This window comes from Notolabrus celidotus, chromosome 6 (assembly GCF_009762535.1).
Source record: "Notolabrus celidotus isolate fNotCel1 chromosome 6, fNotCel1.pri, whole genome shotgun sequence".
In the NCBI taxonomy this organism is placed as follows: Eukaryota; Metazoa; Chordata; class Actinopteri; order Labriformes; family Labridae; genus Notolabrus; species Notolabrus celidotus.
In genome coordinates, this window is record NC_048277.1 from 29501456 (window position 1) to 29513335 (window position 11880).

The following is an 11880-nucleotide window of genomic DNA, read 5'->3' on the forward strand; positions in this document are numbered from 1 at the left end:
CTCTTTTTATAATTTTATCTGTCAGACACCTGTACATTCTCTTCTCTTCTCTTCTTCTCTTCTCTTCTTCTCTTCTCTTCTTCTCTTCTCTTCTTCTCTTCTCTTCTCTTCTCTTCTCTTCTCTTCTCATCTCTTCTCTTCTCTTCTGTCTGTTTGAAGCAGCCCTGCAGTACGCCACTCTGACCGCTAGATGGCAGTGATGTCTCTACTGCGCAACAAAACAAAACCTGATGTTTAAAAAAAACAAAAAAAGGGAAGAATAAGAAAAAAGGAAGGAAGCTAGCAGCGGCTAATCACGAGCTGCAATGACCCCTGGCGCCAACTGCAGCGTTTCGTATCCAACTTTACTGATAGTGTAAACAAGAAACATAAACCAGGACAGCAGCAGCAGCCTCTCTTCTGCCGGGTTCAGCCAGAGGAAACAAGGAAGTGGATAGCTGAGTGACTTCCAGTTGTTTTCAGTCCCGTTGGTTTCTTTCTGGTGTCTCCTCGCGGCGTGGTTCCTTTGAGTCCTGAGAGAGAGGAAAGTTAGTTTCTGCTGTTTGTGAAGGTAAGCAGGGAAGCCTTTTACAAGTCGTGTATTAACGTGTTAGCTGCACCTGACTGTGAGCTTTTGGTGTAAACAGCCTGGTTAATTCATGTGTGTTTATTCCGCTCAATAAACCTCCTCATTCATTGTGTGTCAGAGTCTTTAAGACAGGCTGGAGCTTAAATCAAGCAGCTGGACACCTGCAACCTTTGCTTCTGCTACAGTGTTATAACCTTATTTATTCAGTCTATGGTTATAACCACTAGAAGAGGAGGGAATATATTAAACCATGAACAATGTTAAGTTGACCGCTTTAGTGATTCTTGTACTACAGAGTGATGTGGATGTGTTGACATGCTGTGTGCATCCACTGACTGTGGAACAATGCGAGTCCCTGCTTCTTTAATGTTATACTCTCTGGCTCTGACCTGTGCTATTTGACAGGACTATTGGTCATGGTAAGGGACATATTCTTTATATTACGACTTAGACCTCAAATTATCATTTTTTTCATGCTAAAATATATTTCAACAATGATTCATTTAAATAGTTGAAGTTGCATGATTATTGTTCATGCAATGCAAACTCCTTCTGCAACTTTATTTTACTATCATTGATTTATTTATTTTTATTTTTACATATTTTTAATAGCAACATAAATACCATTAGGGATGCACTTTAGACCACTATTTACCCTGTTGACAAATATCAGCCTATTGGCAAATTATTAGGCATTCAGTAAGTAAGTAAACTTCATTTAGCATAGCACCTTTCATATGGCATTGTCAAAAAGTGGTTCACAGACTATCAATTTGGACAAGGCAATACAATGTGTAATAAATAAGATAATAATGAAAGCAGACACAATTACCCAAAAATTACAAAAGAGGGTCAAAAGTCATAAAAAACAAATGTGTCTTTAGCTGCTTTTTAAAAGTCTCAGTGGAATCAGCAAAGCACACTTGGGCCTGAAGATTGTTCCACAGAGTTGGAGCCACATGCTCAAAGGCACAGTCAGCTTTTGCTTTAGCCTCACAGGAGGCACAGCAAGCAGACTCTGGTCTGAGGATCTGAGGATCTGAGGGGTCCACTGGGGATGCAAGGATGGAGCAGGTCAGAGATATATGAGGGTGCTTGATGATGGATAGCTTTATATGTTACTATGAGGATCTTAAACTGTATTCTGAATTTGATAGGATGAGAATAAGATGAGGTGAATGATAGTAGCAGAGATATATAACTGCTGTGTCACTTCAAGTTTCAGTTTCATGAAAGCAAGCTGACACGCCTCATATTTCAGCTGACTGTGAATGTTTTGATTTTGGAAAGCAAAAAAAACAAACCAAGCGGACTCATCGCTCCAGTATTCACTATTTGTTTTCATGTTGATGTATTTATTGCCTTTCCTTTGTCTTTAAATGACAACTCAAGGTTAGTTCTGGTTTGTTCTGTGCAGGTGTAGAGAATAGCTTCATACTGAGTTGTAAGTGACTTCTGAAGAAGTTTACTAATGTTTTTAATGTGAGGATGAATTTTGGACTCCATGTGGCGTCTTTTCTGCATGTCATTCCCCCATTCTCTCCCAGTTTCTTACACTGCCCTCTGTCCTCTCCTCTATGAAATACAGGTGTAAAATGCCCCAAAAATATAACTTAAAAAAATAAATACATTTTGCCCCCAGCTCAGGTTAGGGGAATTGGTGACCACACAAATAATATTAATAAATAAGTAAAGATTATTCAAGATTCAAATATTTGTTGTTTTCTCTATGTTTGTACATACTCAATACAGATAAAGTGCTGTTCTCTCAGAGCTCAGCAGTGCAGCAGAAAGACATCAGAACATATAAATATACACCCCCCCCTAAACAGCCCCACTACAATCTCCTGAAAAGTACCCTAAACAAGTACAATCATAACAGCCTTACTATGAGAACAAGTAACACAAATAGAGAAACAGCATACAGTTAGCAGCAGTTCTTAGTTAAAGGTGCAGTGAATAAAAGTGCTCTGTCCATGATGTCTTTATTCAGCTCACAGTGACAGGGGAGGAGTGCACAGTTTGGTCATGAATGACGTCAGTGTGTGAATCAGCTGTTTTGTATCATATGGAGGAGGTATATTTATAACAGATGGGAGACACACAGTAATAGCTTTTGTCTGTTAAGCTGACCAGGTCTCTCTTTTGAAGTAGACTCCTTGTCATGATGCACCTCCCTAACACCTCAGGAAAAGCAGCAGAGGACATAACTGGAAAAGATGCTGTGTATACTGCACATGTCAAAGAAGTTACATAATATACTGATGATGATGGCAGAATTTACGAATGTGTAGTTTTCAGACAAAATAATCTTGAAGCTGTTGTAAAACTTCAACAATAGCTTCTTTAAGCCACAGCAAAACTGTAGTCGGTTAGCTCAATAAGAGCCCTGCTGGTTTGGGTTGAACTAATTTAGGGGCGCTGGTGGCCTAGCGGTCTAAGCGCACCCCATATACAGAGGCTATAGTCCTCGTTGCAGAGGTTGCTGGTTTGACTCCAGACCGCGACCATGCTCTGCATGTCTTCCCCCGCTCTCCACTCCCCACCAAGCAGCAACCTCCGCTCTCAAAATATGAAGCCCATGCAGAAGTGTTATCAAGTCAAGTCAACTTTATTTATATAACACATTTAAAAACAACCAGTGTTGGCCAAAGTGCTTTACAAGATAAAAAGTGAAAAGTACAAAGTACATGAAGACAACAATAAACAATACAACATCTCAGGATATTTCTGTCCTCTTCACGAGGAGAAGGCCAAAGAGAAGAGATGTGTCTTCAACAAAGATTTAAATGATTCAACAGTGGGGGCCGATCTTATTTGGAGTGGCAAGCCATTCCAGAGCTTGGGGGCCGCTGCTGCAAAGGCTCGGTCTCCCCGGGTTTTAAGGCGACTTTTAGGCACATCAAGGAGCAGCTGGTTTGTTGACCTCAGTGCTCGATCTGGGTTATGAACATGGAGAAGATCAGCCAAGTAGGATGGTGCCGATCCATTTAGGGCCTTGTACGTCAAAATCTTAAAATCAATCCTGTGACGGACTGGGAGCCAGTGGAGAGCATGCAGCACAGGTGTGATGTGCTCCCTCTTTTTCCTGCCGGTCAGGAGGCGAGCAGCAGCATTTTGAACAATCTGCAGGCGCTGAATAGACGGCACGTCTAAGCCCACATACAAAGAGTTAGTTAGGAAGTGTTATAAACAGCAGTTCATGGAGCTTCAGGAACAGATGGGTGATGTCACCGATACTACGTCCATTATTTATACAGTCTATGCTCCCCACATTTCCTCTGTCTCTTCGGCTGTCCTATCAAATAAAAGGAAAAAATACTCCAAAAATTTAACTTTAAAAACAACAAACTAATTCTTAAAGCTGTCCTTTTCTACGTGTGATTCATTAAAGAAGGAACCCCAGTCAGATAAAAAGCCAAGAATGAAAACCTCAAAGTATGTAGTCTAACTGAAGGAGAGTTGAGGACACCATAACGTTGCCACTGGTCATCAGTAGAGACCAGAGGTTACCACTTCATCCCTGAGTTTGTGATTTAAAGAGGCAGACACAAGTTGGTGGTTTGGAAGCTCTTGTTGAAGAAATCTGATGAAAGTTGCTCCAGACAAAGTGTTGTAACAACATCAGTGTGTACAAGCTCCTTCTGGTATTGTAGGCAGCTGACTTCATGTAAACAGCATAAATTTTAACATCTTATACTGATACCGTCCCCTTTGTAGAAGACCTTTCTGCATGATCTGTGTTTATAACTCAGTTTATCATGTTTGTATATTGTGTTCTCCTGCATCATGTTATCATCCTGCTGCAGCTGCTGGTTTCACCAAAGAGACGCATTAAAGATTCATCTCATTCTAACTGTTGAAGCCGCATACTTTACAAAATTACATTTCTGTGTATCTTTGAGGCAGGAGAGAAAAATCCTGTATCTGTCCATCCTCAATGAATCTCCTCCATACTGTAGATCCCATCTCCTTTACACTGTGGGATGTTTGTGTTGAGTAGATATAATGGGCCTGTTTTGCAGTACACAGGCAGGCCTATTACGTCCTCTGTGTTCCTGTAATGGTTGTTTGTATTTGTAAACAAAGCTAGTGTCTGCAGTGCTTGGTAAATATTGAATGTGAGCTTGTTGAGGCGACTGTAACGGCTGTTTCTCTACATCACGAGCACGTTATCTGACCCTCGAGGAGGTGATACTGTGTCAGGGCTGAGGGTTGTGTCGCTCCTCGTGCACCCGTATGTTTTATCAAATCTAATGATTAACTTATATGTTAATGATTTAAACTCTCTCTGTAAGCATAGACTGTATCTGTGATGGAAGAGAGATACTGGAGCTGAATACGTCACCTTTATTTGTCAGCATTTTCTCTCTGCTTCTTTCTTTCCTGGAATTTGCTCTAAGTTTTTCAATCAGCCCTCTCAGTGTGACTCCTTAATTGACAGGAGAGCCGTTGTTGTGAGCACAGTGTGCCGTGACATATTCATTAGCTGCCTTGTCAGAGAAATGATGGCGAATAGGAGTTAATGAGCAGCTCCTCCCTCCCTGGTCATAAACACGGCGCAGGCTTCCTGAGGCAGACGGTCTCAAAGGTTAAAAGCCTTTTATTGGAGCCGGATTGTTGATCTCCGGCCCCGCGCTGATGGCCCGAGGTGACTCATGCGCAGACGACAGCCTGCAGGTGATGTCAGGGGATGCTTTTAATCAGACTCTGTATTCATTTATGGGAGACACAGGTTTCTTTTTGTGATGAGGAACAATATAGAAGAGACTGCTCGTCTGGTTCCTCCGTCTGCTACCTTCCCGCTCTGTTCAATCATTAAGACATGAAGTCATCCATGACTTTAATCGACCTCCATTTGCATCCAAAAAATGAAAACATGTCGACGGAGAATTGGACACGGCTCGTTGCTCTGTAATGACGGCGAATGAGTGTCGACTTGAAAAACAACAATCAGCAGGAGGAAGGAGTGAGAGTGTGATTTGCTCTGACAGGGGAGTGACTTTATGAGTTTCAAGACTGATACCAAAACAATACTTTACAGCTCTTTAGATCAAGCATCACAAATAGTTATACTCCACTCTTTTTTCCTTTTTAAAGACGGATGCGTTTTCTGTTTTCTGAAGCAAGTAATGGATGCTCAGCAGTGGCCGGTTTGACAGGGAATCATATTAAAGCATGATCGTGATACATGCTGAAAGGGAGTTTAAATAAAGAGCAATAGAACAAAAGAGTCAGCACACAGACTCCATGATGTCTTTAAATGGTAAAATCTATCTGCAGTTTGCTAACATTAGCAATCATAAGCTACAGGTAGAAATATTAAAGGCAGTAGTGGAAAATCAGAATCAGAAATACATGACTTATCCTGGGGGGAAATTCAGTCATTACAGTTGCTAAAAGTATGCACAGAAGTGCAGATCAGTTTAGAAGTTAGAGTAATTGAAACATTTAGTTGCTTTTACGGTCAATATTTAAAATTTAAAGGTGACATATCACGCTTTTTTTATCAATATATATTGGTCTAAGAGGTCCCCAAAACATGTCTTTAAAGTTTGTGCTCAAAAAAACACTTTGAAATCAGATTTAGGCATGCCTGAAAAACCCTCTTCTTCAGTCCTCCTCAGAACACTCTGTTTTCTCTCTGACCACGCCCCCTCAGGAAGTGGATGTGCCTCGGCTCTCCAGCACGTTGATCTAATGTTTACATGTTGGCTGAATATACACGGCTGCTAACAGATCACGTTACTTCAACCCTCTGAATCTGATCCAGAATCTGATCCTGACGGAGAGGCGCCTGCAGCAGGACCTTTCTGAAGGATTGGTCACAGATTTAGTGTTTCTTGTTGTTTCATTTATCGGTATGTCGACGTGTGTCTTGGTACACAGCTACGAACATGTAGCTATGTGGCTATGCTAACTAGCGCTAGCACTTATCCATGATAAATAAAAATCATCCACTAGATCTTCAAATCTGCAGACGTGGGGAGTAAAACCGACCTCTGCCAGAAAGGCAGCGGGACCTTTTCTGAAGGATTGGTCACAGATTCTGTGTTTCTTGTTGTTTCATTTGTCAGTATGTAGACGTGTGTCTTGGTACACAGCTACAGCTACGACATGTAGCTATGTAGCTATGCTAACTAGCGCTAGCACTTATCCATGATAAATAAAAATCATCCACCAAATCTTCAAATCTGCAGACGTGGGGAGTAAAACCGACCTTTGTGTTTATTAAGACAGCCTACAACTAGCATGCCTCCCTCCTAAGCTCCTTGTTAGCACACATTTGTGCAGGTAATGAAAAACGGAGGAGGGATTCAGTATTAGTTTATACAGTCTATGGGCTGAACAAGCTCCGAGCTCTGACTCCGTGACAGACCGGATATTGTTGTTACGTAACAAAAACACGGAAGTCTGAAACGGCTCGTTTCACACTAATTTACAGAAAGGTGGAGAAATCAGAACAGGGGCAGAATGGATTTTTTTCATTCTCGGGGGGTTTGTAGACATGCCAGGGACACATATTTCAGGTAGAGAACCATTAAAAAGTCAATTTTGCATGATATGTCACCTTTAAGAGACACTGATATCCTCTGAAATTAATCTTTTAGACCTTTATTTTACCAGGTAAAAATGTTTGAGAACCAGTTCTCATTTACAAACATGACCTGACCAAGAGGCACCAACAGGAACACACACACACACAGACATATAAACATAAATAGAACAAAAGTGGACAGGTAACAAGCAATGTGTGCAGGGGTATAACAGTATGTGTGTATAAAAGTATGCATGTAAGTAAAGTCCGAAGTGATCAGCAGGAGCAACGATCAATTAAAATCTGTTGAAGTTTTAGCTTGAAGGTTGTGAGTGGAGTCAAAGTTGAGAGTTTGATGGTGTTGTGTAAGTTGTTCCAGTCGTTAGCTGCTGCAAAACGAAAGGAATTATGACCAAAAACAGTAGAAGTACTGGGGATGATGAACTTGATGTAATTACTGGACCTAGTGCGATATGAGGCTTGGGTTTGGATTGACTTGTATATGAAATGAAGCCAGTAGTGAAGCTGGGGTATGAAGGGAGGGCCAATCTTTTTGATTCTATGATCCTGTGTTTAGCAACTTGAAATAAACTGCTAGATTTTGACTGTTTTCTGGGAGCCTTTCTTACCTTTAGAAAAGTAAGTTAGTCAGATTTAAAATTTTCAGAGATATGGTTAGGAAATTAGTCGCGTAAGAACATCCCTAAGTGACAAGATGGGGAGTAGAACCCATGTACAGCAAGATGTGGACTGTAGCCTCTCTGTACATGGGGTGCCTGCTCTGCCAACTGAGCTAAACCCAAGCAGCAACCTCTGGCCACAAGAAATGAAGCCAATGCGGAAGTGTTAAAAACTGCAGTTCCTCGAGTGTCCACTTGACGCTGGCTGCAGACACAGGAAACCACATACACACCCATTCAAAAAAGCCGATATTCACAGCCGAAATAAACATGTTTACAGCCTGGTACAAAAGACGAGTGTAGTCTGGATAGCTAATTTCTCGAACGGCACACACTGTACGAGGGATGAATTTTTTCATAACACAGCAATTTTGAAGATATTTGGATTACAAGTTTTCCATTAAAAGAGGCACAGCTGACTTGATTGACAGGCGGGAACACTGTAGCTGTTGGCTAGGAGGCTCAAAGCCCGCCTCTTTACCTCACACTAGTTTAACAAAAGTTAGATCGAGCTCAGCATTTCCAATATGGCTCCCGCCGACGATTGGCTTCAAAACAGCACTTTAGAAACAGATGGGTGACGCCACGGATACTACATCCATTATTTTTACAGTCTATGGCTAAACCATAACAAAAAGGACAGGATTATTCTAACCCTAAGGATGCAAAATATTCACTCGTGTTCTTTTGGACATGGCCCTGATTTTAGGACGTGCCCCACATTTGATTACAGAGATGTGTCCAGTTTTCTTACACAGAGGTTTAAGTCTCCCTCCTTCTATCTGTGCAACAGTTGCATGACTCATGAGTTCTTCATCGGCACGGCAGGCGATAAGTTGATTTTCTGTGAAACTGTAGCTTCACGGTTTAGCAGACGAAATTACAAAAGCATGCAAAGTTGAACTGTTTAGTGAAGGACGAGTCATGAGTGAAGGGCAGCTCTGGCGCTGTCTGACTTTACAGCATGACGTTATTTTAATCAGAGAGGTCAGCCGATGACATTTTGTAAGATTGGACTGATCTGCCTTCTGCAGCATCATGCAGAGTTTTTGCAGAGTGTGTTCAGGGTGGGGGGGGGGTCTGATCCTGCCAGTGGAGTAAAGGTCACGTCTTTTTATCTGCAGTTATAGGAATGTATTTAAAAGTTTATCTTCTGTTAGTGTTTTTCGACCTCGGGCCAGCAAGAAGAGCTTCCCCTCGGTTAAGTGTGGCCTGTCATCGCCTCACAGGTTAGTAATGATTAGTTATCTTTGGGTAACGTAGTAGCTCGTGGCACCAAACACCTGTGGCTTGTCCAGTTTGGCCCCTCGAGGAAGAGGACACCGTTATTTTTGTGTACCAAGGTAAGGCCGGGTCACGTGAGATCAGGTGGAGATATGCGCTGGTAGAAAGTCCCCGGACACAGGGAGGACCGTGTCCGATTGGAAGCGATCTGGACGTTTTAACGCCGCCAGAGGATTTAAAGCTGCGCCGTAAAAGAGTGGAAGTGACTTTAAATAAGTTCTTGTAGTCATCCGAGGACCGCCTGGAGCGCTCAGTCGGCTGATGAGTGGTGATATGATCCGTCCATCTGTTTCTGGAGGCCTTTCCCCCAGAGTCAGCTGTTTAACCCGGGCGGAGGGGTCGGGTTGGTGGTGGTGGTGTTTGAAGCGTGTGTTAGGGGAGTGTGTGACTATATTGATGAGTGACACATGATCCGGCGCTTGCTGCGTGGTCTGTTTGTGGATGTCTACTGCAGGAGCCGGTTTCTACTTCTGGCTCGGCTCCATTTCTCAAGCTTGGCTCAGTCGTGGGGAAGTGACATAACAGCTTTGTTTCTTTTATTGCGTCGTATGGGATCCGATAACAGAGAGGCAGTGACAGCACACACACACACACACACACACACACACACACCCAGAGTGTTGAGCTACTAGAGTTACAAATGTTTAGTGAAGTTTTCAGCCCGTAAAAATTAATGAGGGTTGGACAAATAACAGAAAACACATCATGATTTATTAGGGGTGAAAATAAATCATGATCCACTTAAATATTATATTATTGTGTCATACATTATTCTATGGACTCTTACATTAGTAGTTTATAATTGATATAGATGTTTTTATTGATTTATTTTAAGCAAATGTTACTTTATTTTTTAAGCTTTGCAAAAAAATGTTGAATGTTTGATTTTAGAAGGATATGAAAAAAGTCAAAATTGTGAGTTTTGCTTTGAAAAAAGTAACAATTCTTATTTAATATATAACTAGGGTTGCAAAATTCCAGGATTTTTCAAAGTTAGAAACTTTCCATGGTAATTTATGGGAATTAAAGGGAATAAACCAGGAATTTACTAAATTGAAGGCTGGCTCTTAATATGGAACTTAAATAAAGTTGGGGAAAATACATTTTAGCATAATCCTGACTAAAACAACCAGATTACATGCAAGTACAGTTGAATATCTATGCTATTCCTCAATCACATGCACATGCTTACTGCCGGGCCATTGAGACCCCGCCCCCTACATGCACTGTGCATTCCTTCATCACATGCACAGAAGATTTCTAGAATCCTGAAGAGGATAGGCTTGAGAAGCTTGAGGGAAGATGCTTCTTTATTTGCATGTTGAATGGGGCTCTTTTCATTTAACATTTTGAATGGGACTTTGCTGGGATTGCATTTTTGTTAATTTTTGAATGGGTCGAGTCAGGGGGATGAGTAATATTTAACTCAACATTCATGTTTTTGTTCTTAAATGAAAAAATTGATTGTTCAATAAAATATTTAACACTTGATAAAGTTCTACTTACAAATAAATCTGTTTTAATTTTAATTAATTTGACTGAGCCAACATCCAAGTATAGCTTTGCTTGAACCTGCCCTGCTTAGAGTATTGTAGTATAAAGGCTACGGCACTGTACATACAGGAGTACACAATAGAGATAGACCGTCTGGCTCCTCTTAGACCTGTGTGGTCATGGTAACATCACCACACAGGTCTAAGAGTACAGGCTCTTTACAAAATGTACTGAGTCAGCACAGTCACCGTGTTAGTGATGAGTGTGCGTCTTCTCACCAGCAGAAGCTGTGACCACGAACTGAAACTAACTAGAGGTAGAAGCCTGGACCTGAACAGAAAACTTAAGTCAGAACAGATATACACTACCAGTCCAAAGTTTGGACACACCTTCTCCTTCTGGTTTTTATTTATTCTAATTATTTTCAACATTGTAGTTTAATACTGAAGATATCAATACTATGAAATAATCTGGTTTTGCCATAATATGGATTACAACAGTAGTCAAATAGGGCTATCCATTGTGTACTAACCCTACCTCTGAACAACACAACTGATGGTCTCAAACACATTAAGAAGGCAAGTAATTCTACAAATGAACTCTTGACAAGGCTCATGTTAATTAGAAACCCTTCCAGGAGACCACTTCATGAAGCAGACTGAGAGAATACCAAGAGTGTGCAAAGCTGTCATGAAGGAAAAAGGAGGCTACTTTACAGAATCTAAAATATAAAACATATTCTGGTTTGTTTAACACTTTTTTGTTTATTAAATAATTCCATATATGTTCTGTCATAGTTTGATGCATTCAGTATTAATCTACAATGTTGGAAATAATTTAAATAAATAAAAACCATTGAATGAGAAGGTGTGTCCAAACTTTTGACTGGTGGTGTATATATAACATTTTAGATTTCAGTAAAACCAATGAAACCATCTTCATTCTTCTACTGTCCTTGCCGCTCAGTCCCTGAGGGGATTATGACCGCATCAGTTGCAGTAAGCTAATTTACTGAAGCATGGGAAACAGCCATGTGTGCACATAGGTCAGCTGTTTTTTCTTTTTTTGCGAATAAACTAATTTAAGTATATTTGGCTTCTCACAGACTCACCTCTGCTTCTGATTATCATCCACTCAGTGCTGCTGCTTAATCATTGACAATACTTTAACTTTTACTTTGTTCGGTAGATGTGTTGTTTCTATGTCTGCTCCTGGATAGACCTATAAGTGCATGTGTTCAGCTGTTCACAACATGTATCCACCTTGAGGGTCAGTGGGGGGTTGCCTGTATCTGGTGTTGCTATTTTGAGGGTCAC

The 11880-nt window shown here is 41.0% G+C and overlaps 1 protein-coding gene across 5 annotated transcripts in view; it reads left to right on the top strand.

The window, feature by feature from the left end:
- Positions 1–249: 249 nt before the first annotated feature.
- Positions 250–11880, top strand: part of LOC117814494 (inositol hexakisphosphate and diphosphoinositol-pentakisphosphate kinase 2-like) — a 65926-nt gene continuing 54295 nt past the window's right edge. For 3 of the 5 annotated variants that reach the window (XR_004631581.1, XR_004631580.1, XM_034685865.1), the window contains exon 1: positions 271–550. The gene's annotated coding sequence lies outside the window, so the exon portion shown is untranslated. Of the gene's footprint in view, positions 551–11880 lie in introns of all 5 variants that reach the window. The other 2 variants (XM_034685867.1, XM_034685866.1) reach the window with 2 other exon arrangements.